This window comes from Bos indicus x Bos taurus, chromosome 23, assembly GCF_003369695.1.
Source record: "Bos indicus x Bos taurus breed Angus x Brahman F1 hybrid chromosome 23, Bos_hybrid_MaternalHap_v2.0, whole genome shotgun sequence".
Taxonomy (NCBI): Eukaryota; Metazoa; Chordata; class Mammalia; order Artiodactyla; family Bovidae; genus Bos; species Bos indicus x Bos taurus.
The window spans coordinates 5,089,544-5,116,986 of record NC_040098.1 but is presented as its reverse complement, the minus strand read 5'-3'; the positions used below and the strand labels follow the sequence as shown (position 1 = coordinate 5,116,986).

The 27,443-nt window shown below is 42.0% G+C and overlaps 1 protein-coding gene across 1 annotated transcript in view; it reads right to left on the bottom strand.

Moving 5' to 3' along the window:
* COL21A1 (collagen type XXI alpha 1 chain) overlaps positions 1-20,841 on the bottom strand; it is a 233,946-nt gene extending 213,105 nt beyond the window's left edge. Inside the window, exon 1 of the mRNA XM_027524052.1 lies at positions 20,670-20,841. The gene's annotated coding sequence lies outside the window, so the exon portion shown is untranslated. The remainder of the gene's footprint in view (positions 1-20,669) is intronic.
* Between the last annotated feature and the right edge of the window lie 6,602 nt (positions 20,842-27,443).

Below are 27,443 nucleotides of genomic sequence, written 5' to 3'. Positions count from 1 at the left end.
GCCCTCTGGGGAACCCATGGGTTCTTGGACTGGATGGGCAGAGCTTGGCTCAGGTTTACCATGAGCAAACCCAAGAGGAACAGGGGATAGGCATGTCCAGATGACATGACACCAGTATGTAGTGCAAACCACAATCATTGAGGGTAAGCTACAATAAATGGAAAAAAGACCCATACAGTCGTAAATATGAAACTGCAAAAACAAAGATGTGAATGATAAAAAAGACAGCACCATAGAGGAAGCCCACAAACTCAGCAGATGTAGTAACTAACACCCATAGAAACAGAGTTAATAACAGTCTGAAAAAGACTAGCTTAGATGCCATTCATATTTAGAGATGTGTGTAAGAATGTTTGAATACAGATATTAACATATTCAGAAATGTATGTGAAAATAATTGAAGAGGAAAGTACCTAGATGGAAAATCAAGCTGAAGAATTCTACCAGACCACAAGCAAAAGGACACAGATCTAACAAAATATTTAAAAAGTTTTCAGAAGGAGAACATACAATGATATATGTGTAGAAATAATGTAAGAAAAGGTAAAATAAAAGCTTTGAGAGCTAAATAAAGATTTTAATCTTCAGAATTAGAGGGTCTCAAAAGTATCAAATTGCTTGAACAGGGAGGAAAAAAGATCTTTTAGAGCAGTGTTAGTGAAAAATCAGAATTCAAAGGATAAAGCAAAAAATCCTAAGGTAGGGTGAGTGGGAGGGGGTGGGCCTAGAAAAGATATATAAAAAGAAATAAAATTCAGATTTCTGCAGACTTCTTAGCACAAAAGTGAAGCCAAAAGATAATGGATCCAAATCTTCAAAGTTATGCATGAAAATAGTTTTGGACTTAAGCAAAGTTACTTTCATTTTTTAATATTTTGAACATTTGAAGATTAAAGAACTCAAAAGTCTACTATTTCTGCAAAAAAAAAAAAAAAAAATCACTAGAAGATAAAACTAAGAGCTAGTTGTGAAACAGAAATTTTCTTAAAAATCAATGAACACACCAGCCTCCAATTACTATTCCTTCAAAATAAAAAAAAAAAAAACGTCAATATAAAGTTGTTACTGAAAAAACATTAATAACATTCTGGAAATAAAACATAAACCCTCCAACCGGGGACTGGCTGTGGAATGGGGGATGGAGGGCAGTGATGGTGATAAAAGTCATGTAAGTAGGATAAGTAAGTTATTTGGTGGGGAGGGATAGATCCCAACTCGCTATCCCATGGGAAGAAAATGCAAGTTTTAACTGATACATAGAAACATAATAGTAATCACTATTACACAAAGAAGAATGTAACTTCCAGAGATAATTGGTAGGGGGAGAAAATGAAGCAAACTTAATTAATTCCAAACAAAGATGGAAAAACTAAAAGTAACAATTATAATAAAGAATAAGAAAACAAGATACATAGAAAGATAAAGATGCAAAGAAATAATTAAAACATATTAGCAATCATAGTAAAATTTAACAAGTTAAATTTGACTATTTAGAATTTAGAAATATTTTAGATGTTTTTTTTTAAAGTCCACCTATATGCTACCTACAAGAAATCAACCTAAAATTCAGTGACAGCAAGTGTTGAAAACAAGCAGTCAGAGAAATAATTCACTAGGAAAATGCTAATAAAACAAAATAGGCATACCACATAAAATAGAAGGCAAAAAATGATTAAACAGGGCCAAGAAGGGAATATACCGTATTTATAAAATACTCATTTCCTAAGCAATAAGATTTAAAACTGTATCCTTTTTGCTTTGAATATTTTGACATGAACATTTATATATATAAATTTGTTTACTATATTCTACTTATATCTAAAGACACATTTGCTGTTAAACACCATTTTTAATGCCATTGCATAATCAATGCAAATATCAACCTTGTCTCTAATACTGAATATTTAGGATATTTTCTATGTCTTACTTATACAAATAACAGAATAATAAACCATTCTAGAGATACTTTTTCTAAAATGAAAGAAAGAAAAAGAGGCAAGAAATGAAGGCAATGATAACCCAACTGATAGATCCACCAACCATCTGAACCTCAGACTCTCAGACCTTCAGACCATCAGACAGAAAGGGAAATGGATGCTGGTGACAGGGGAACTGGCTGATATAGTCCCTCTCAACACTGACACTTCTAAGGATCTTAGAACCACAACATGCACACCAACCAATCCATAGCTAACACCAGACTCTGCTCTCCCCCATTAAATCATCTCTATGAATGAGTCAAAAATAACCTGATTAATGTGTTGCAAACATTTGTCTTCCCTCTCAGTATTTCTTTTAGTAAGAATGCTAACTCTGTAAAATAAACACAAGGCAAACATTAGGGAAGAAGAGCTCCCTAACTCAGGTATTTTTTTTTTAATATTTTTAATTAAAGTATAGTTGATATGTTAGTTTCAGGTGTACAGCACATTCAGTATTATATATATAACTTTAGATTCTCTTCCTTTATAGGTATTACAAAATGTTGAGTATAGTTCACAAAGCTTCTTGTTGGTTATCTATTCTGTTATATATAAAATAGATATAATATTCTATATATCTATAACCAGATATGATCTATAGTCAGCTCCTTGTTGGTTATCTATTCTATTATATATAGAATAGACATAATATTCTATATATTATATCTGTAACCAACCTCCTAAGGTCTCTGTCTCCCCACCCCCTTTCCCTTTTGCAGTTTAGGAATTAAAGTGAGGTGAAATGATAGCCTAGAACCTTCTGGAAGGCCATATTTGGGACTCACAATGGTCCCCAGAACACTTTCCACAATGCGTCTTCACACCTACCCTCCCTCTTCCTTCTGTTCAATATTCCTTCCCTTCACAGATTCAGAAATAGCCAGCAGGACTGAATATTTCTAAAATCAGAGGGACACAAATCTTTGTACTTTTGCTTAGAGGATAGTCTGCAAATAAATCACCACTGGAATAACAGAGCTGTAAGGGTCTTCCAAGCAAGGTATGGCACAATACTTAAGGCAGAAATGTGCATTCACACTGATATACTAATTATTCTCTGTAATGAAGGAATATTTCATAATAACGAAACTGCAATATTAACCAGTGCTACACTCAACATGTCAGCATATCTGGAAAACTCAGCAGTGGCCACAGGACTGGAAAAGGTCAGTTTTCATTCCAATCCCAAAGAAGAGCAATTCCAAAGAATGTTGAAACTAGCATATAATTACGCTCATTTCACATGCTAGCAAGGTGATGCTCAAAATCCTTCAAGTTAGGCTTCAGCAGTATGTGAACTGAGAACTTCCAGATGTACAAGCTGGATTTAGAAAAGGCAGAGAAACCAGAGGTAAAATTGCCAACATATATTGGATCATAGAAAAAGCAAAGGAATTCCAGGAAAAACAAAACAAAACATCTATTTCGGCTTCATAGACTACACTAAAGCCTTTGACAGTGTGGATCACAAAATACTGGGAAATTCTTAAAGAGATAGGAATACCAGACACCTTACCTGTCTCCTGAGAACCCTGTATGCAGGTCAAGAAGCAACAGTTAGAACCAGACGTGGAACAATGGACTGGTTCAAAATTAGGAAAGGAGTACGTCAAGGCTGTATATTGTCACCCTGCTTATTCAACTTCTATACACTGTGTACGTGTGTGTGTGTGTGTGTACACGCACGTGCTCAGTCATGTTCAATTCTTTGCACCCCATGGACTGTAGCCCAGCAGGTTACTCTGTCCATGGGATTTTCCAGGCAAGAATACTGGAGTGGACTGCTATTTCCCTTTCCTCTATACAGAGTACATCATGCAAAATGCTGGGCTGGATAACTCATGAGCTGGAATCAAAATTGCCAGCAGAAATATCAGCAACCTCAGATATGTAGATGATAACAGTCTAATGGCAGAAAGCAAAGAGGAAACAGAGCTTCTTTTTTTTTTAATTTAAATTTATTTATTTTAATTGGAGGCTAATTACTTTACAATATTGCATTGGTTTTGCCATACATCAACATGAATCTGCCATGGGTGTACATGTATTCCCCACCCTGAACCCCCCTCCCACCTCCCTCCCCATACCAGACAGCAAAAGAGACACAGATGTATAGAACAGTCTTTTGGACTCTGTGGGAGAGGGAGAGGGTGGGATGTTTTGGGAGAATGGCATTGAAACAACAGAGCTTCTTGATGAGGGTGAAAAGAATGAAAAAGCTGGCTTGAAACTCAACAATCAAAAAACTAATATCATGGCAACCAATCTCATCAATTCATGGCAAATAGATGGGGAAAAAATGGAAACAGTGACAGATTTTCTTTTATTGGGCTCCAAAATCACTGCGGATGGTGACTGCCGCCATGAAATTAAAAGATGCTTGCTCCTTAGAAGAAAAGCTATGACCAACCTAGACAGCATATTAAAAAGCAGAGACATCACTTTGTCAATAACAGTCCATCCAGTAGTCACATTTGGGTGTGAGAGTTGGACCATAAAGAAAGCTGAGCACTAAAGAATTGATGCTTTTGAACTGTGGTGCTGGAGAAAACTCTTGAGCATCCCTTGAACAGTAAGGAGATCAAACCAGTCAATCCTAAAGAAAATCAACCCTGAATATTCATTGGAAGGATTGATGCTGAATCTGAAGCACCAATACTTTGGCCACCTGGTGCAAAGAGCCGACTTAGTAGAAAAGATCCTGATGCTGGGAAAGATTGAGGTCAGGAGGAGAAAGGTGTGACAGGGGATGAGATGGTTGGATGGCATCAAAGGACATGAGTTTGAGCAAGCTCTGGGAGATAGTGAAGGGCAGGGAAAGCTGGTGTGCTGCAAACCATGGCGCCATGAAGAGAAGGACACAACTTAGCCACTGAACAATACAACACCATTAACCAGGAAGGCAGAAAGTTTATGTTTCTCTGCTTAAATCTGCCCACTCTAGGTTTTTCCCTACTGTTTTCTATTGACCATACATCCCAAGTAATTATTATACTCATCTTACAGCATCAAATGTTCATCATTCATTTTCTCTAAAAGTCAATAAAGTTATATGTACATACTCACCATTATGGGAACGCTCACCTCAGTATTAATGACCTCCTCAGGTTCCAAAGAAATGCCTCCTCTCACCCACACCCATACCCTGCTCCTTTATCTCCCTTTGCTTAAGATCATACCCTCCGTGAGAGTTACCCTTCCTTGAGATAATCAATCCTTTCACAGTGCCCTTGGCAACATTTCTTCACTATTTCTCAAAAGATAGCATCTGTCTTGATTGGCCTTTATCTTCTAGACTTTTTCTGGGTAGCTTGTGATTGACAGATTTGTGCTCAGCCGGAAACACCACCACCGTCTCTGCTTCAGTGACCATTTCTACAGAAGGGCTCCAGGTCCCATATTTGGAAATATTTCCAGCTCTCCCTTCAATAAACCCTCCCTTTCCATCAAGCCCTTAAACAAATCACACCCATTCCCAGTTTTAAGTCTGTTTCACAATATATCTTCATTTGTGAAATACAGACCAGTGCTCAAAGTCCAAGTAATAAACAGCAGAAACTTACAGAAAGGAGAAAAGAAATACCACTAAAGATCAAGAGCATGTGGGCTTCTGGGAAACCCAAAAGGCTGAGGGATTAGATCAGCTGTCAGCTGGCTGCCCTGACATCTCCTCTGACTGTCCTGTGCCCGAGCTGCAAGGCTGGTGCCCTCGCTTTTCTGGTTGTTAAACATTCTAAACGTCACTCCTTTTTGCAAGCACTCACAAACCTTACAAAAGGAATATGTCCTGAGCATTACACGATGTTTTCTAGTACCAAGAATAAATCACAGTAAACTGACCTGCAGTTTTTTCACTTTTTTAAGAAGTGGTATTGGTGTATAGTTGATTTACGGTGTTGTTACTTTCAGATGTACAGCATGGTGATTCAATCATATATATACACATATTCATTCTTTAACAGATACTTTTCCCATACAGGTTATTACAGAATATTGAGTAGAGTCCCCTGTGCTGTACAGTCTGACCTATACTTTTTTGATAGGATTGGGCTTCCTCTGTGGCACTAGTGGTAAAGAATCCTCCTACCAATCCAGGAGACATAAGAGATGCAGGTTCAATCACTAGTCAGGAAGATCCCCTGGAGGAGGGTATGGCAACCCGTTCCAGTACTCTTGTCTGGAGAATCCCATGGACAGAAGAGCCTATGGACTATGGTCCACAGGGTCACAAAGAGTCAGACACGAATGAACCGACTTAGCACACACACGCGCAAGGCTGATATCATGAGAAGACTGTACTTATGACACTTCAAAAATGAGAGCAGATAAATGTAGTCTGGATATAAAACTGATCAAATGGCTCCCCCATGGTGAGTAACAGTGGTTGCCAACCTGGCAAGAGGTTGCTGGCAAGATATTTTAGAATTCTGTCATGTGTCCTGCCAAGTTCATTGGTTATCCATAATTTGAGTGAGGAAAACGATGACATGCAAATCAAGTTTCTAGATAAAGAAAAGCTAAAAAAGATTTCTAACTGATTGAATGGAAGCCTGTGGATAAGATCTCACCTGGATAAATAATAAACCAATCACAATAAGACAAAATTCAAAAGAAATACACAAAAACCCTGGGATCCAAAATTTGGATTGTAGAATTCTTAAAAGGAATCTGTTGGCCTAACAGCAGGAGGACTGAGCAGACAAAAAGGCCTTAGCTAATGGCAAACTGAAGTCATTTGTGTGAGCTAGCTGCCAAAAATTAGTTTGCTCTTGGGCCACAGAGAGAAAAGAGCAGGGCTACACCCTTTCTATTTAGCAACCAATGATCAGAAAGAATCAATACTCAGCATGTCCAGGGAAGGTTGACTAGGCTGTAGATGTAACTGTAAACCATGCAAAAGACAAAGAAAGAAAGAAAGAAGCAGTTTTAGAATACCATGTTCCACTTGTCTTCAAATCCTGGCAAGACTGGATTTGAAGTGGAAGAGATTTTTTTTGTCCCTGTTACTCCTAGAGTACAGAATTAGGACCAGTGCATGGACACCCCAAGGAGGAATTTTTCAGTTTAACCTAAGAAAATAATTTTTAGTAAATAAGGATGTTTAAAGCTGAAAGTTTCCCATCCTTAACGGTATCTGGCAGCAGATCATCTGCTCATTAGTTATGCTATTGGGAGAGATTAAGGCATCAAGCGTCATTCGTATAAACAACATTTGTATCACAAATGACAATTACTTGTAAGGTAATTTCCAGCCCTGTGATTTATGTTGACTATTGTGTGTGTCTAAACTGAACCATGCTTCAAGAAGCAGGCTCATGCCACACCTCCTCCATGAAGCAAAGTATGACACAGACCAAATCTTCCCCAGCACCGACCTCCAGCATTAAACCATCTGGAGTCTTACTTTGCTTCCAAACTTATATTTGAAGTAGTTCACCTCCCAATCATACCATAAGGAACCTCAGTCTACTAGGTACCCAGGGAGCCAGGGAGCTTGCTGACTCATCACCACCCACCCAACCCCCCGCCCACAGCACAGAATCAACATTTTTACAATTATCAGTAGCTCCTTTTTGTGAACGGGAAGAAAGACAATAAAGCTTTCTTGGGAGCATTTGTCTCCTCTCTGCCCTTTTGATATATCAAAATTCCTTGTTTTGCATTTAAAACTTCCCAACTCCCTAATGGGGGCCTCCCAGATGGCACAGTGATAAAGAATCTGCCTGCCAATGCCAGAGACACAGGGTTCAATCCCTGGGTAAGGAAGATCCCCTGGAGTGGGAAATGGCAACCCACTCCAGTATTCTTGCCTAGAAGACTCCTTGGACAGAGGAGTCTGGTGGGCTACAGTCCATGGGCTACAGTCCGTGGGGTCACAAAGAGTCAGACAAAATGACTCTGAGCACACAGGCAACTCCCCAATGAGGACAATGGTCACAGAAAGAGAACCCATTCTTGCAGCTTTTGCAGATAATAAAATATGCCTTCTTTCTTTCCCTGTTAGCACACGTGAAGAAATGGCTCTCAGAAAACAAATCCCAGGAGAAAGATTTTAAAGGAAAAAAGTCAAAATTTGAAATTGTCTACAGTAAAAGTAGACTTTATTGATTACACCAAAGCCTTTGACTGTGTGCATCACAACAAACTGTGGAAAATTCTTCAAGAGATGGGAATACCAGGCCACCTGACCTGCCTTCTGAGAAATCTGTATGCAGGTCAAGAAGCAACAGTTAGAACTGGACATGGAACAACAGACTGGTTCCAAATAGGGAAAGGAGTACATCAAGACTGTATATTGTCACCCTGCTTATTTAACTTACATGCAGAATACATCATGAGAAATGCCAGGCTGGATGAAACACAAGCTGGAATCAAGATTGCTGGGAGAGATATCAATAACCTCAGATATGCCAATGACACCACCCTTATGGCAGAAAGTGAAGAGGAACTAAAGAACCTCTTGATGAAAGGGAAAGAGGAGAGTGAAAAAGCTGGCTTAAGACTCAACATTCAGAAAACTAAGATCATGGCATCTGGTCCCATCACTATGGGAAATAGATGGGGAAGCAGTGGAAACAGTGGCTGACTTTATTTTTTAGGGCTCCAAAATCACTGCAGATGGTGATTGCAGCCATGAAATTAAAAGATGCTTGCTTCTTGGAAGAAAATCTATGACCAACCTAGACAGCATATTAAAAAGCAGAGACATTACTCTGCAAACAAAGGTCCATCTAGTCAAAGCTATGATTTTTCCAGTAGTCATGTATGGATGTGAGAGCTGGACTATAAAGAAAGCTGAGTGCCAAAGAATTGATGCTTTTGAAGTGTGGTGTTGGAAAAGACTCTTGCAAGTCCCTTGGATCTTGCAAAGAGATCCAACCAGTCCATCCTAAAGGAAATCAGTCCTGAATATTCATTGGAAAGACTGATGCTGAAGCTGAAACTCCAATACTTTGGCCACCTGACGTGAAGAACTGACTCATTGGTGCTGGGAAAGATTGAAGGTGGGAGGAGAAGGGGATGAAAGTGGATGAGATGGTTGGATGACATCACCAACTCAATGAACATGAGTCTGAGTAAACTCCAGGAGTTGGTGATGGACAGGGAGGCCTGGTGTGCTACAGTCCATGGGGTTGCAAAGAGTTGGACACAACTGAGCAACTGAACTGAACTGATGTATGGATATGAGTTGAACTATAACAAAAGCTGAGAGCTGAAGAATTGTTGCTTTTGAACTGTGTTGGAGAAGACTCTTGAGAATCCCTTGGACTGCAAGGAAATCCAACCAGTCCATCCTAAAGAAAATCAGTCCTGAATATTCATTGGAAGGACTGATGCTGAAACTGAAACTCCAATACTTTGGCCACCTGATGTGAAGAACTGACTCAGTGGAAAAGACCCTGATGCTGGGAAAGATTGAAGGCAGGAGGAAAAGGGGATGACAGAGGATGAGATGGTTGGATGGCATCACTGACTTGATGGACATGAATTTGAGTAAGCTCCGGGAGTTCATGATGGACAGGGAAGCCTGGTGTGCTGCAATCCATGGAGTCAAAAAGAGTCAGACACGACTGAGTGACTGAACTGAACAGTAAAAGTAGCAGTGTCTTACCCTCTGGAGGAGCAGGGCTAGGATTCTTCTTGCCTGCATTTGAGAAGATGGCAACCCTGTAATAATCGGATTCCTTGAGGACACTGTCTTGAGAAATAGATTGGCCTTGCTTAAGGATTGGCAACATGAAAACAACTATAGAGAGGAAGGGGAAAGAGGCTCTTCTTGCAGCTATCTTTATGATACATGCTCATCTTTGCAGAAAAGCTGAAGATGGAATGAAGTGGAAAACATGCACACATTTATTCTTAAAGTCATTAGTATTCAAATCAAGTTTGAAAATATGAAATTATAATGGCTTCACTAGTCTTACTTAAACTGTTTTAGGCTCAAGTATGGATAACATGGCAGGTTTCTAGATAGGAGATATGAAATTCAACTTGGCAGCCTTATCCAAGATGATGTAGAAACATTTAAAACACACAAACTCATTGCACTACTCAAGCTTAGCATTTAATGATGTAATAGGTCTGGCCGAAAAGTGTCCAATGTGAAATTACACTATCCAGCTAAAAATTAAAAATATTTCGAGGCACAGTTAAGGAAATACAGATGCACAAATGGCTCTCACTATCCTATATTGGTAACTGGCCAGACATTCACTTAATTAACTAATTGAGAATGAATCAGAGCTCAAAAATATTTACATTTTTTTTCAGGGCTCTGACATGTGTAGTCTAAAAATAATTGATTCTGATTTTCCCAGCGTCTCCATAACTTCCTTCTATTTTAAGCCATGATCACTTCAATTCAATTCATCATGGGTTTTTGTTTAGTTTTTGGATTGGTAGACTATGTGCCTAGTCTAAACACTTTGTAGAAATTTACTGATATACATTATACATATAGAGTTCACCACAGTTTTGAGAAGAGCATAGACCCAACCAGGGACCCCCAATAATAAACCTTCAGATTAGTGGGTATGGGAGCAATTAACATATGAAATCAACCATGACATCCTCTTTGAAGCACTCTACCGAGAGCAGCAATGTACTAGGGTTAAAAGTTCCGTGATATGATACCAACCCTGATAGACAAAGCAGACACAGTGAAATTTGCAAAGAGATTGCGAGTCCTGGAGGACAGGGATCGTGTCTCATTTTTGCTGCATCTCTAGGATCTGGAATTAATCTATGGAAACAGCTGGAAAAATATTTGCCTAGTCGATGAATTAACACGTATCCTATACAAATACATAAAATTCTGTGCTATGGCCACACAAAGGTCTCTAGTTGAGGAGGCAAATGGATACTGAAACCCAGAGCTGCATCTGCCTGGAAACAAAGCTGCTGCTGCTGCTAAGTCACTTCAGTCGTGTCCGACTCTGTGCAACCCCATAGACGGAAGCCCACCAGGCTCTCCCGTCCCTGGGATTCTCCAGGCAAGAACACTGGAGTGGGTTGCCATTTCCTTCTCCAATGCATGAAAGTGAAAAGTGAAAGTGAAGTTGCTCAGTCATGTCTGACTCTTAGCAACCCCATGGACTGCAGCCTACCAGGCTCCTCCATCCATGGGATTTTCCAGGCAAGAGTACTGGAGTGGAGTGCCATTGCCTTCTCAGGGAAACAAAGCAATTTTCTAATTTTCACAGAGGAAAACAAGAGGGAGTCAAGCTTCCCAGGTGGCGCTGCTGCTGCTGCTGCTGTTAAATCGCTTCAGTTGTGTCCGACTCTGTGCGACCCCCTAGACGGAAGCCCACCAGGCTCCCCTGTCCCTGGGATTCTCCAGGCAAGAACACTGGAGTGGGTTGCCATTTCCTTCTCCAATGCATGAAAGTGAAAAGTGAAAGTGAAGTCACTCAGTCGTGTCCGACTAGTTGTAAAAAATCCCACCTACCAACGCAGGAGACATAAGAGATGCAGGCTTGATCCCTCGGTTGGGAAGATTCCCTGGAGCAGGGCATGGCAACCCAACTCCAGTATTCTTGTCTGGAGAATCCCATGGACAAAGGAGCCTGGCAGGTTATAGTCCACAGAGTTGCAGAGAGTCAGATATGACTCTAGTGACTTCACACATGCATGCATAAGATGGACTATCCAGGACCCTGACCAACGAAACCTCTACAATTGCTAAAATCTAGGAGCTCATAGAAGGAAATGGCAACCCACTCCAGTGTTCTTGCCTGGAGAATCCCAGGGATGGGGGAGCCTGGTGGGCTGCCGTCTATGGGGTCGCACAGAGTCGGACACGACTGAAGTGACTTAGCCGCAGCAGGAGGAGCTCATAACAAACCATCTGCAGCTGCAAGTCGGTCCTAAGGACACTTCCAACTCCACCCAACAACCACTGGGGATTGTGCCATATGGCAAAGGATGCTGGCCTCCCAGACTCCATAATAAGTACTTAGAGTCACAGGAGTTGCTCTGCAAAGCCTCTGTTGGCACCCCTAGAGCACTGCTAGCTTTGGGAGACATGCTCCCTGCATCCCCAGCACAACATGGAGAAGGGTGAAAGTCTGGAGTCACCTGTCCGCCATGACCCCGGCTGCCTGGAGGATACCTCATCTAAAGCAGCAGCAAGCTTTCCACAAGGTAGATACCCAAATCAGACGTGTGAACAAGATCAGAAGTAGGAAGAATATTCACTTGTGGTAATAACTAATTTGAGTACCTTTCCCTGCCAGGCACTATGTTTAAGAGTTTGTGTGTATTATTCCACTGAACACTCTTAACCACAGCATGAAGTAGGTCCTTTGATCCTCTCTTGACAAATGGGAAAATTAAGCTTTAAAAGGTTAAGAACCATGAACAAGGTCACACAGGTGCTAAGTGGCAGGGCTACGACTACATACCCCCCCAACCCCGATCTTAGCTATAATCCTCGATGGCTTTACAGGATTAGAATACATAATATTCTTTTGGCACTCACTAGGAGTAAGAAAGTGATGCTCTGCTTTTAATAAAAATCACGCCTATCATTTTCACCAGATTTTCCTATCTCTTATTAGTGTGTCTGGTATTTCAAAGTACATCTCATACAAGTGCTTTGTGAATTACAGGAATGTAAATGAATCACATTGTAACATCATTATCTCTCTAATACATTTGTATCTATATCACTAATACATTTGTATTAGTATTCAAAATTACCATTTCATATGCTTCCTCTAAAAGCATGTAGTTATGTATTTACTTTTTCATTATAAAGGTAATACATGTGTATTAAAAAATAGAGGAAACAAAGAAAAGCAGGAAAGAAAATATCTATCATACTACCGTCAAAATGCAACTGTTAACATTTTGGGAAACAATTTTGAGCTCAAAACTACAATATGATTACTCATATAAACATGATTTCATTTATAAACCCATACTTAAGAATAAGAATTTTTTTCCAAGTGTTGAAAAGACCAGTGAATATGTTTTATATAATTCCCATATGGAGGCCAAAAAAGTTTGTTTAGCCATCATGAAAAGGAAAATACAATTTTCTTGAAATACAAAGATCTGCTATCTCATTATTTCCCACGCACAGTAACATCCATCTTCAGTGAACATTCAAGAATATTGTTATAGGAATTTTTGGAATGAATGCTACATTTCTCTAGAGACTAACTTCCTAAAGGGTTTTACTCAAACTGACTTCACCTCTGAACACAGATGGTCTAAGCTACAACTCTTCACGTGATCCATGATGGTCTCAAATGGTGCTTTTCACCAAGAAAAAGAAAATGAAAGAAGACTTTACAATCACGCCTACCAAGTCTGTTTTACTACAGGCTTTTCTGATAAGCAACCGATTTAGTAAGTTAGTGGTAGACTGGGATGAGAAACCAGGTTTCCCATTTCCTGGTCCATAGCCTTCTTGGAAATAATGTATGTCTATTTATTCAGTACTTCGTGTACAAATACTGTTACTCTTATTCAACTGGCAGAATGAAAACAACATATAACTTAGATTGTAGGTCACATCCCACACTGACAAACTTGCTGCACTAACTTATACAGGATAAGGTTTGAATAAGGTTCCACGCGCCTCCATATCCCATCAAGAGTTCTGAATCCCACGTTTTCTTTTCATCCCTGCTTCCTCCTCACTCCGAAGGGACTTAAGTAGGAAATGTATGAACCACTCTACCTAAGACAGCTACCTTGGCATCCCTGCTCCTCAGGAAGCATCCTTCACTCTCTCTCATTTCAAACCTTAGTCCAGAAGTGCTGGCTAACAAGTGATTTCAACAGGGAAAGAAAAGAAAAGAAAAAGAACTCCGAAAGGATGGACAGGCACTGCCAGAAGGAAAAGGGAAGCTTCTACAGAGAAGTGGAGGAGTCAGCCGCATTCTCAGGACCTTGGGTTTTTCTCTTCTCCACAGTGCCTCCCTCTGGTGTAACTTCTCCACTTCTTGCCATAATATAAATTCAAATCAAATTCATCTTCTAATGGACACAGGTTGCTTCCATGTCTTGGTTACTGTATATAGTGCTGCTGTGAACTGTCAATGAATAAAGATATGGTCCACATACACAATGGAATAGTACTCAGCCATAAGAAAGAATGAAATACTGCCACATGCAGCAACGTGGATAGACCTAGAGATCATGTACGAAGTGAAGTAAGTCAGGCAGAGAAAGACAAAGACCATATGATACCACTTATATGTGGACTCTAAAATCATCTCACAATTGAACCTATTTACAAAACAGAAATAGGCCCACAGAAACAAAAACCATACGTACCACTACCAAAGGGGAAAAGGGGGGAGGGATAAATTAGGAGTTTGGTATTGACAGCTATACACGACTATACATAAAATAGGAAACAACAAGGACTTACTGCACAGCACAGAGAACTATACTCAGTATCTTGTAATAACCTATAAAAGAACATATATACCTGTTGTTGCTAAGTCGCTTCAGTCGTGTCCGACTCTGTGTGACTCCATAGACGGCAGCCCACCAGGCTCCCCTGTCCCTGGGATTCTCCAGGAAAGAACACTGCAGTGGGTTGCCATTTCCTTCTCCAATGCATGCAAGTGAAAAGTGAAAGGGAAGTTGCTCAGTCGTGTCCGACTCTCAGTGACCCCATGGACTGCAGCCCACCAGGCTCCTCCGTCCATGGGTTTTCCAGGCAAGAGTACTGGAGTGGGGTGCCATAGCCTTCTCCAATATATACCTATATATACACATATATCTATATATTTTATATATATGCATAACTGAATATTGTGCTGTATGCCTAGAACTAACATAATATTGGAAATCAACTATATTTCAATATTTTTTTAAAAAATCATATTCAGCCCTTTCTAAAGATTAATTCAAGACATTATGTTAAATGAGAATCAAAATGGTTTGAAAAGAAACAGTGACACATCATGCCACACTTGTTGATTTTCATAAATTTAAATCAAAACTATTTTTGCCTTATACACTTTTTCACTTAAAAATAGGTACAAAGTGCTATTTTTACATAATAAATTAAAAGGAGCTTTCCATTTGAAAAAAGAAAACTGCCAATTGGCTCTCAATAGACTTACTAAACTGAACAAAGTAACTTTTCTGAACCCCAGAGGACAGTTAAGCTGGACAGGCACTTCACCACAGTGTAATTATTGGCTGAACACTTACAAAGAATGTTCCTCCTTTCCTTATCTTTAATATTGTATCTAATTCTGGGTACTGGTGAGTGCCTAGACAGCCCCTTGAGTTGGAATCAAACTGCCTCTTCCTAATTCAGTAGAGAAATACAGCAAGGTTTAGCATTTATAAAACATTCAATACTTTGTTTCATTGAATCACCTATAGATTTGAAAGTTGCCATAAAAATGTAAAACATATATTCTGAGTGTTTGTTTTTATTTACCACTGTTACATAATAAAAATGTAAAAGGCTATACATTTCCAAAGAATATATTTAGAAGAACTTCCTATAAAGCTCAGACTTCACTAGAAGTTTTTACTTCGAATTTAAAAAGAAAGTTGTGTCAGTTCTTAATCTTTTCTTCTTGACACCAGTAACTGTAAAAACAAACAGTTAGCGGGTAACATAACACTGCGATCGTGGCTACACTGACCTATATCAAAACAAGACAAGTCAAAACAAAAATTAAACAGTGAATCGAACAGAAGAACCTGGCAGGATTCCCAGACGGTCACCAAACTTGGACTTGAGAAACTGTCCATGTTTCCTGAAATTCTCAAAGATACCTCTGAGTTTTTCATTAGTAAAAGCCAAACTGCTAAAGTAACGGCAAAAAGGAAAAACTCAACTAGATCCTTAACCTAGCTATAAAAAAACTCTTCCTTTTCACAATGGATAGCTATATGTTTATTTTCTTACACTTAGCTATGGTGATGTCAGTGAATTTTCATTTAGAAAAGCTTTTCAATAAATAACCCTGAAATCAAAAATCAAACTGGGTCAAGGGAGACAGGCAGATCCATAGGATTCCCAGGGCACTTTATCTGGGATTATGTGCTTCTACCACATTATCTGATTTTTCAGAAGACAAGGCAGTTGAATGAAAAATGTACTGAGCAGAATACAGGAAGCCTGTTGTTATCTAGTGCCACCACTGACTGTTCCTGAGCTTTTAGCCAAGAATGAGGTCCCCAAGTCTTTTTCCCCATTTCGACTGGACAAATTATAATATCCCTAAAAATGCTATGAGTGCACAGGAATTCCATATAGACAGGTAAGGTGTAATGTTACACAGCCTCTCTTTTTCAAAGCACATGACAACTACATTTCATAATAAATTAACCCAACTGATTAACTTTTTAATCAGTTTGGGCATCAACATGCTACAGCTCTGATCTCAGGTGACTCCAATGTTTAGTCCAGTTTGGGAACTAGTGGGTGAAGCAGTCATTCTCCGAGTGCGGTCTCAGGCCCGCAGTAACAGCATCTGGGAACTAGTGGGTGAAGCAGTCATTCTCCGAGTGCGGTCACAGGCCTGCACTAGCAGCATCTGGCAACTTTTAGAACGTTGTTCGAAAGTTTGTATTATTTTCCAAGAAAGTTGAAGGACTTCATTTATTCAGAAACAAATTCTCTTACTAGCTAAAACAGAAAAAGCATCAAATGACATAACCTGAATTACCACTGCCTTTTCAGGATCTAATTTTCAGAGGTGAAAAGAGAAAAAGAGAGCATCAGCTTAAACCATTAACATCCAAGGAGAAATGATAGGAAATACTTATTAAGCATTTACTGTTAGTAGAACTTTATGTTTGTTGACTCATTTACTCCTCATGATAATCCCCCTGATGTAGGTACTATTCCCCAATTTTAGAGCTTCCCAGGTGGTGCCAGTGGTAAAAAAAAAAAAAAAAAACACCTGCCAATGCAGGAGACTTAAGAGACACAGGTTTGATCCCTGGGTCAGGAAGGTCCCCTGGAGAAGGGCATGGCAACCCACTCCAGTATTCTTGCCTGGGAAATCCCATGGACAGAGGAGCCTGGGGGGCTACAGTCCATGAGGTCACAAAGAGTCAGATACGGCTGAAGCGACTTAGTATGCATTCAGCCCAATTTTACTAAGGAGGAAACAGAAACAAAGAAAGGTTACACAACTGGTAAGTGACAGTCAGGACTCAAGGCTTGGCATTGTGGCTGAAAAGTGTGTGTCCATAACTGTGAGATGGAGAAGGCTCAGCCACAGAGCCAATTCTCTTTTCATGAGACTGGATTGCTTGCCAGGAATAAATATTTCAAGTTGTTTCCCACAAGAATGCTAATGAAACAAACTAAAGAGTTACTACTGCATGCTGAGAAATACAATCCAAAAATAATAAATACAAAATAAAAACGTATATCCCTTTGCTGTGATGTGTTTTGCTCACACGACTTTCCAGGTTGGCCTTAATGGTAAAACCGTCAACTTTGGAACAAAGTGGGCCATCAAAATAAGTGAACTGAAATGAAGACAATCAGAACCTTTCTAAGTGAGCCAAGTTATGAAAAATAAAGGCAATTAGGCTCACTTCTTTATGATTATCTCTGCTCCAGCCCTTTTGCCTGCAAACGGAGAATCATGAAATCACCGTGGGGCATTAGCATCTTTCCGAACTGGCCACTCACTGGGCTGCTTCATCTTGTCGTTGACTTGCAACATCACAGATGCTCAGCTCTTGAGTTAAATTATCCAGGATACATAATTTTATTATTGAGCCTTTTAATTTGCTTCCACACGCCTTCATTTTCCCCATCAAGAGAAGTGCCTCTGATCTTCACTTTTCATGCCCAGAGCCACTCCTCATCTCATACATAGTAAGCCAAAAAGAAAACCCTACTTACATTAAGTTGCAATTACATTTAATTTAATAACATTAAATTCTAATCATATTCAATTTAATGACATTACATTGTAACTTCCAAAGTATCCTAATGAAGACCCGATTTCCTGAATGGAGTAACCAAGATGTTTATGTGCTGAAACTTGTATTATGTTTAGTCTTCTAGAAGTCACAGAAGACTGGTAACAGAAAGAGTACAATCTCTTACATTCAAAGATGGAAGATGAGTCCTAAAATTGCATCCTAAGTTGGAAATCTAATAGTCAATTTATCACTGAAATTAAAGGTGAATCAAGACGCATTTCAAAGTACAGAATCAAGTGGCATATTTCTTGGAATTAATCCCCTTTTTTTTTTTTTTTACTAGAACTCTCTGGTTCTAAAAGGATCACCCAGATCAGTTCCAATCAAATATTGTAAAAGGAGTTGCTTCTTCTATATGTGGTTCTGAAGCACTGTGAAATTATTGCAGCTAAGAAACAAAAGGACAGTTCAATGGCCTCCCCTGCCCCTTCTGCCAGTTGAGGCTTGTCCTTGCTGTGTCCTCACCTGGCTCTCTCTCACATTGTCTTGAGCAAACCTTGATGTAACTGCATAACGTTTCATTTTTCTCTCCCAAGAACCTAGGAAACACCAGGTAGGACTTCTAAACTGATGTTCTTGGAAGCCACAGCATGCCAGGCCTACCATTTGAACTGTCTTTTAGAAGGAATGATATTCTGGAGAGCCAGATTTAAGGCTGTTTAAATTTGAATGTGAAGATTATAAATTCCACCAGATGGTAAAATCCTTTACCATACACAGTGAGTAGATTAAAAACTAGGCTGTTGACTTGAAGATAATCTACTAGAAAAATTTTGTTCTAGAAAGTTCTATATAAAACATAGAGTAAAATTAGGAAGCTAATTAGAGGATGTCCATATATTCAGATTCTAGTAAGAAGGAAAAACTGTAAATTCTAAGGGTGAGGCTGACACGTAAATTCATGTAAATATAAAGTGTGACCATGTTCTCCACATAGTTTTCATTCAAAGTGTTTGGGGATTAGGTCTTTATTTTCTTTTTAGTTGGCGTGTGTGTCTGTGTGTGTGCGTACATTTTGGACTAGCAAACATGTCATTGACTATGCTGGAAGCATTATTTCCTTTAACTCTGACAACAAAATGGCATTGCCCATTCTGCAGATGAGGAAGGTGAGGCCCACAGAGTTATACCCCTGCCCCAGAGCTCAGAGAATCAGAAGAACAGGTCTTGAACCTGCATCTTGGGCCTCAGATCGAGGCTCCTAGTCCTCACCACAACCTGTATTCCCCCCAGTTCTCTGAACACAAGCTTAGAACCTGTCCCTTAAAGGTCTCTATACCTCATCACAAATTGGCTCTGACAATAGCAGCTTGGAAAGCAACTGCTTTCCGCGCAGAACACTGAGCAGTGTTCACCCCAGCACACATGTAGTAGGACCACAGTCACGCCTCTTCTAGCTTTTTTTCCAACATCAGATTTTCAGATCCATTTAAGCCTATTTGCAAAGTCATTCTATTTCTGTACTAATGACTTACGAACAGCTGGAATTATTTTTCTCGCCAAAATTTTGAAATCTCAGATCTCTATTAAAAAAAAAAAAGGAGCCACTCAGAGAATTCAGAGACCTGCAAGGCTGAATTTCCTTGCACTCTGGAGAACTGGCATGAATCCCTGAAACCTCCAATTGCTCATACCTCATATGAGTCCTGTAAAGTGTACTGATGACAGGGATGATAGGGAGCAGCCCCATCAGGGGCCAAACGTTGGTGTTATTGCAGCCAGGAGATTCTTAGGTGCATGTCTTCTTTGGCTTCCTTTCAACTCTTAAAAATAGAAAATGTTTACTACAGGAAACTTCGCTCCAGGTGATGGCTAAGTCTCCGCCCTTTTCAGAATCCTCCAAAGTCCACGGCATTTAAATATATATATATATATATATATATATATATCATGGGTAGAACCCTACTGATAAATATCTAAGATTTTCAGAAAAGGGGTCTGTTTCCTCCCTTCTCTGGAAGGAAAGCCAAAGGCGTCTGCCCTTCCCTCCGCTGAAACCCGACCCAGAGCCCTCTACAGTGAGCCAGCGCTAGCCTGACCTGCAGGGTCCAGGAACACACAGCGGGCTGGTCCCTACCCCGCAGTTTCAGATTCGGATAGTCTGCGCCTCCCAAGCGGGGCCCCCGAGTTTGCATTTCTGAAAGTTCCCAGGGGAGGCTGCTGCTGCTGCCAAGAGACACCCCTTCCTTGGAGAAGCAGGGCTCTCAGCCACTGGTTCCCAAAGCCACACCACCTGGCAGTCACCTGGGAAGTGTGTAGCCCACTCCCACAGATTCCGATACAATTGACTGGGTGCTGTCCCGGCCCCGGATTTGTCACGCTCCCCTGAGTGAGCCTCCGGGGCCGCAGTCTCAGAGAACCTCCCGGGCACCGCGCACAGCCCGCCACCCCGCGCTCGGCATCACGCTCCCTGCGCCGCACGTGCGGACACCAGCCCCTTCTAGAAAGACCGCGGCCCAGATAGATGAGCTTAGGGGAGTAAATCACCGCGCACTATCCATTTTCAGAGGCCAGAATGCTCCGAACAGAAATCAGAGTCCAGAGAGGCTACGGAGATCATGCGACCACCCAGGAACTTTGCGGGACAGATCCCGGGTCCCAGCCTCCATCCTGGGTGCCGACTCTGCCTGCCGGTTCACTCGCTGCCTCCGCACGCGCGGGAAGAAACTGCACCCTGCAGACGCGGGAGCTCCAGCCGGAGGTCCCCGGTTCGCCGTCACGGCAGGGACAGGAGAGGAGAAGGGGCCGCCTTACCTGGCGCGCGTCCCTGCTCAGGGGTGCTGTCGCGGCAGCGGCGAGCCCCGCGGGGGCCCGGGGGTCCTGGAAGTGACCGGCCGCGGCCCTGCCACCACCTGGGCCGGAGCGGGTCGGCCGCCCTCCCCTCCCGGAGCCCGGAGCCCGTCTGCCCCGGGCGGCCGGTGCGGAGCGCGCGGGACGCTCCCGGCCTCGGAGGCGGAGCCCGAGATAAGGTTCGCGCCCCCACCCGCCCCCTTTCCGCGAGCCGAGGCCAGAGGGTGGGTTTTGGATCCGAATCCCCAGTGCGAACTGCCGGGGAACCCCGCTAGGAGCCAGAGGAGCTCACGTCCCGCTGGGACTGGGGAGAGGCGGGCCCGGCATTCCCGGGAAGCAGGTCAGGGCAAGGCCGCTCGGAGGTGGAAGGCGCCAGGGCGAAGCGAGGCGACCCGAGCGCATCCCTCGCGCGGAGTCAGGGAGCCCCAGGCCCGCCTCCGGGCGCCGGGATCAGTCACCTGGTCCAGCGGCTGACCGGTGGACCTGCCTTTGACCTAAGCTGCCGGAACACCTGAGGGAAGTTCGCGTTCAAATAAATAGGCAGTTACCTTGGAGGACTTGGAGGTGGCAGGGAAAGTCCGAAATAAGGTGCCTGATAAACGGACGGTCTGCGCTCTGCCCCCTTTAGTCCGTCCCTCACGGGGCAGCCAGAAAGTTCTTTAACCATCACGGGCGCTCAGACCTGCAAGCGCTCTGGCCCTGGCTGACTCTCACCCGTCACTCTTCTGACTTCTCATCCTGCCCACTCCGCACCACCTGATGCGAAGAGCCAACTCGTTAGCAAAGAGCCGGATGCTGGGAAAGATTGGAGGAGAAGGGGAGAAGGGACGATAGACGACGAGGTGGTTGGATGGCATCATGGGCTCGATCGATGGACATGAGTTTGAGCAAACTCCCAGGGAGATGGTGAAGGACAGGAAGCCTGGTGTGCTGCAGTCCATGGGGTCGCAAAGAGTCAGACACGACTGAGCATATGAACACCAAACAAATCCACACCGGTGTGTTCTAGTCTCACTCGATTCTTCTTTTGCCTCCAAATCTCTGTTCCAAACGTTATCACAGGTGCCTTCATTCAGGTCTCAAAGGTCCCTTCCAGAGAGTCCTTCCTGCATACCCTCTCCAGACAAAACCACCCAGGACCCCTGACCCTACTTTATTTTCAACAGATCACTATCTGAAGTTTTATGTGTTAGATGCTCAGGTGTCTTGCATTCGTCTCAAGGTGAGCCCTAAGAGACAGGGAGGGCTCCTGTCCTCTTGCTCCCAGCTTTATCCTCCTCAGCTAGAACACTATCTGAAATATAAAAGTGCTCGGTGAATCTGGGCTGAATGAACATACAAATTAATTTCTCCCCGGGAAGAAATGCTCTCATTCAGTAAGTGAGTCCTACTGAATTCAGGTCAGATAGGAAACTCCTGGAGTCTTGGGATAATCATCATTTCCCACATTCCCTCCTTCATTTGTTGATCTGTTGATCTGTGTCCCACCACGTTGTCTTCCCACAAAACACCCTATTGATGGGTCCATCTCCTCGCGTCTTAAACTGTTGCTCTAGAATAGCTTGTTTGAACTTACTCTAGGTTCTTCTATCCCAATTCACTATATAATTGTGCTCTTACAACTTCCTGAAATGCCCCAGCCAAGTTTGTGAACAATCTCTTACACACTTCTCCCTGGGTATTTCCAGGGCATTCAATTCCAGGACCCCATCAGATACCAAAATCCACGGATTCTCAAGCGCCCTATATAATGGCACATTCAGTTCAGTTCAGTTGCTCAGTTGTGTCCGACTCTTTGCGACCCCATGAATCGCAGCACACCAGGCCTCCCTGTCCATCACCATCTCCCAGAGTTCACTCAAACTCACATCTATCAAGTCAGTGATGCCATCCAGCCATCTCATCCTCTGTCGTCCCCTTCTCTTCCTGCCCCCAATCCCTCCCAGCATCAGGGTCTTTTCCAATGAGTCAACTCTTCGCATGAGGTGGCCAAAGTACTGGAGTTTCAGCTTCAGCATCATTCCTTCCAAAGAAATCCCAGGGCTGATCTCCTTCAGAATGGACTGGTTGGATCTCCTTGCAGTCCAAGGGACTCTCAAGAGTCTTCTCCAACACCACAGTCCAAAAGCATCAATTCTTCGGCGCTCAGCTTTCTTCACAGTCCAACTCTCACATCCATACATGACCACTGGAAAAACCATAGCCTTGACTAGACGGACCTTTGTCGGCAAAGTAATGTCTCTGCTTTTCAATATGCTATCTAGGTTGGTCATAACTTTTCTTCCAAAGAGTAAGCGTCTTTTAATTTCATGGCTGCAGTCACCATCTACAGTGATTTTGGAGCCCAAAAAGATAAAGTCTGACATTGCATATAAATATGCACATCCTGCCATATACTTTAACTCATTTATAACTTATAATACATAATACAATGTAAATGCTAAGTAAATGTACTATAAATTATAAATGCTAAGTAAATGGGGCTTCTCAGGTGGCACTGGTGATAAAGAACCAGCCCACCAATGCAGGCGACATAAGAGATGTGGGTTCAACCCCTGGTTGGGAAGATCCCTTGGAGGAGACCATGGCAACCCACTCCAGTATTCTTGCCTGGAGAACCCCATCCAGACAAGCCTGGCGGGCTACAGTCCATACGGTCCCAAAGAGTCAGAAACAACTGAAGCAACTTAGCAGGCATGCACACTAAGAAAATAGTTGCAAACACACAGCAAATTCAAGTTTTGCTTTTTGAAACTTTCTGGATTTAAAAAAAAAAAACATTTCCTCTCTGTGGTTGGTTGAATCCAAGGATGCAGAGGCCATGGATACATAGCCCATGTCTCTCCTCAGTGGACAAAGGATGCTTAACCAGACTGTGATTCAGGATGCTGGCGATGGGGTGTACAGATCCACAGCTTGCAGAAGCTCCTCTGAAGCTATGAGTACATACTTTTTGTTAAGCACTGTTGCAAAGGCTCCACATCACTTCTTTCTTTTCCCTTGTATTCTCTCATTAGCCTTCCACCTAGTCGGCCCCTACCATGTCCTTGGATAGTTTCTCACCATGCCCTTATCAACCCAGGTCTCGTTCTCTAACTTTCAGCCAGTATCCCAACTGTCCACTGGATGTCTTCATTTGCATGAATGACAGGCAGTTGGAATGAAATGTGGTCAGACTTGCATCCATTGTCTTTCTTCCCCTCCAAGACAACGTGCTCCCCCTTTCTGCTCCCCTGTCTTTCCCAAAGGCACCACCACCTGGGTCAAGGTCAGACTTTGCCACTGTCTCCTCTCTGAAGTCTCTGACCTTCTTCCCATTGAAATGCTGACATGGTTCCTACTGCACTTAACATCAGCTCTGAGCTGCTGAACCATCTCCAAGACACTCTCCACCCTCTAGGCTTGCCACTTCCTCCCCACCTCCTCATCCCTTATCACAGATCACAGGAAACTTCTGCTTCCCCAGACCCTCGGTGCCCAATTTCAACCTAGAGAAACTGTGATATATTTCACTTGTGTTAGTTTAAGCTGCTAAATTTGTAGAGATTTGTTACACAGCAGTAGAAAGCTAACACAACGACCCTAAGCCCAGCTATTCCAGCAGAGTGTGAATTTTCTGAGCTATTTACTTTAATAAATATATTTTAATATCCAATTAATATCCTTTAGTTATCATTCCATAAACATCTTATTTGTGAATTATTTCATTTTTATTTAATAATTTAGTACATTTATTTAATACTTACAACTCAACATTCAGAAAACTAAGATCACGGCATCCGGTCCCATCACTTCATGGCAAATAGATGGGGAAAGAATAGAAACAGTGGCTTTATTTTTTTGGACTCCAAAATCACTGCAAATGGTGACTGCAGCCATGAAATTAAAAATGCTTGCTCCTTGGAAGAAAAGTTATGACCAACCTAGACAGCATATTAGAAAGCAGAGACATTACTTTGCTGACAAAGGTCTGTCTAGTCAAAGCTATGGTTTTTCCAGTACTCATGTATGGATGTGAGAGTTGGATTATAAAGAAAGCTGAGCGCTGAAGAATTGATGCTTTTGAACTGTGGTGTTGGAGAAGACTCTCGAGAATCCCTTGGACTGCAAGGAGATCTAACCAGTCCATCCTAAAGGAAATCAATCCTGAATATTCATTGGAAGGACTGATGCTGAAGCTGAAACTCCAATACTTTGGCCACTTGATGCTAAGAGCTGACTCATTTGAAAAGACCCTGATGCTGGGAAAGATTGAAGGTGGGAGGAGAAGGGGATGACAGAGGATGAGATGGTTGGATGCCATCACCAATTCTATGGATATGCGTTTGAGTAAGCTCTGGGAAGTTGGTGATGGACAGGGAGGCCTGGCGTGCTGCAGTCCATGGGGTCACAAACAGTCAGACACAACTGAGATACTGAACCGAACTGAATATTTTCTTTCAGACATAGAAATATTTAAATTTAATAAATAAAATATGTTTGCCAAGTTTCCCAATTTTAAAAAATATGAATTTAATTTATTTTTATTTTAATATGTATTTATTTATTTTGCTGTGTTAGGTCTTAGTTGCAGCACTTGAGATCTTCTGTTGTGGCCCAGGGGCCTCTCTAGTTGTGGTGCGTGAGCTCCTCTCTAGTTGTAGCATGTGGGCTCTAGAACATACGGGCTTAGCTGCCCCATAGCATGTGGGAATCTTAGCTCCCTGACCAGGGATCAAACCCAGGTACCCTGTATTGGAAGGCAGATTCTTAACCACTGGATGACCAGGCAAATCCCTCAAATTTTCTTTAATATTATTTAGTTATCATGAAAGTGACAGTCACTCAGTCGTATCCGACTCTTTGCAACCCCATGGACTATACAGTGGGGAGCCACTGGAGTGGGGAGCCTTTCCCTTCTCCAGGGGATCTTCCCAACCCAGGGATCAAACCAGGTCTCCCGCATTACAGGCGGATTCCTTACCAGCTGAGCCACAAGGGAAGTTCTTAGTTACCATCAGTTCAGTTCAGTTCAGTCGCTCAGTTGTGTCCAGCTTTTTTCAACCCCATGAATCGCAGCACGCCAGGCCTCCCTGTCCATCACCAACCCCTGGATTTCACTCAGACTCACGTCCATCGAGTCCATGATGCCATCCAGCCATCTCATCCTCTGTTGTCCCCTTCTCCTCCTGCCCCCAACCCCTTCCAGCATCAGAGTCTTTTCCAATGAGTCAACTCTTCGCATGAGGTTGCCAAAGTACTGGAGTTTCAGCTTTAGCATCATTCCTTCCAAAGAAATCCCAGGGCTGATCTCCTTCAGAATGGACTGGTTGGATCTCTGTGCAGTCCAAGGGACTCTCAAGAGTCTTCTCCAACACCATACTTCAAAAGCATCAATTCTTTGGTGCTCAGCCTTCTTCACAGTCCAACTCTCACATCCATACATGACCACAGGAAAAACCATAGCCTTGACTAGACGGACCTTTGTTGGCAAAGTAACGTCTCTGCTTTTCAATGTGCTATCTAGGTTGGTCATAACTTTTCTTCCATGGAGTAAGCATCTTTTAATTTCATGGTGGCAGTCACCATCTGCAGTGATTTTGGAGCCCAAAAAAATAAAGTCTGACACTGTTTCCACTATTTCCCCATCTATTTCCCATGAAGTGATGGGACCAGATGCCATGATCTTCGTTTTCTGAATGTTGAGTTTTAAGCCAACTTTTTCACTCTCCTCTTTCACTTTCATCAAGAGGCTTTTTAGTTCCTCTTCACTTTCTGCCATAAGGGTGGTGTCATCTGCATATCTGAGGTTATTGATATTTCTCCCCACAATCTTGATTCCAGCTTGTGTTTCTTCCAGTCCAGCGTTTCTCATGATGTACTCTGCATAGAAGTTAAATAAACAGGGTGACAATATACAGCCTTGATGAACTCCTTTTCCTATTTGGAACCAGTCTGTTGTTCCATGTCCAGTTCTAACTGTTGCTTCCTGACCTGCATACAAATTTCTCAAGAGGCAGGTCAGGTGGTCTGGTATTCCCATCTCTTTCAGAATTTTCCACAGTTCATTGTGATCCACACAGTCAAAGGCTTTGGCATAGTCAATAAAGCAGAAATAGATGTTTTTCTGGAACTCTCTTTCTTTTTCCAGGATCCAGCAGATGTTGGCAATTGGATCTCTGGTTCCTCTGCCTTTTCTAAAACCAGCATGAACATCGGGAGGTTCACAGTTCACATATTGCTGAACCCTGGCTTGGAGAATTTTGAGCATGACTTTACTAGCATGTGAGATGAGTGCAATTGTGCGGTAGTTTGAGCATTCTTTGGCATTGCCTTTCTTTGGGATTGGAATGAAAATTGACCTTTTCCAGTCCTGTGGCCACTACTGAGTTTTCCAAATTTGCTGGCATATTGAGTGCAGCACTTTCACAGCATTGTCTTTCAGGATTTGAAATAGCTCAACTGGAATTCCATCACCTCCACTAGCTTTGTTCGTAGTGATGCTTTCCAAGGCCCACTTGACTTCACATTCCAGGATGTCTGGCTCTAGGTGAGTGATCACACCATCGTAATTATCTTATTATTAGTTATCATATCCCTCAGTAAATATTTTATTATTTCATTTTATTCAATAATTTAATATATTTATTTAACATTTATTAAATGTTTTCTTTATTAAGACAGGGATATAAGCATTTAAATTTAAAAATTAGAAAAGTCTATGTTTGTCAAGTAAAATTTCCTGATTTTTGTTTGAGA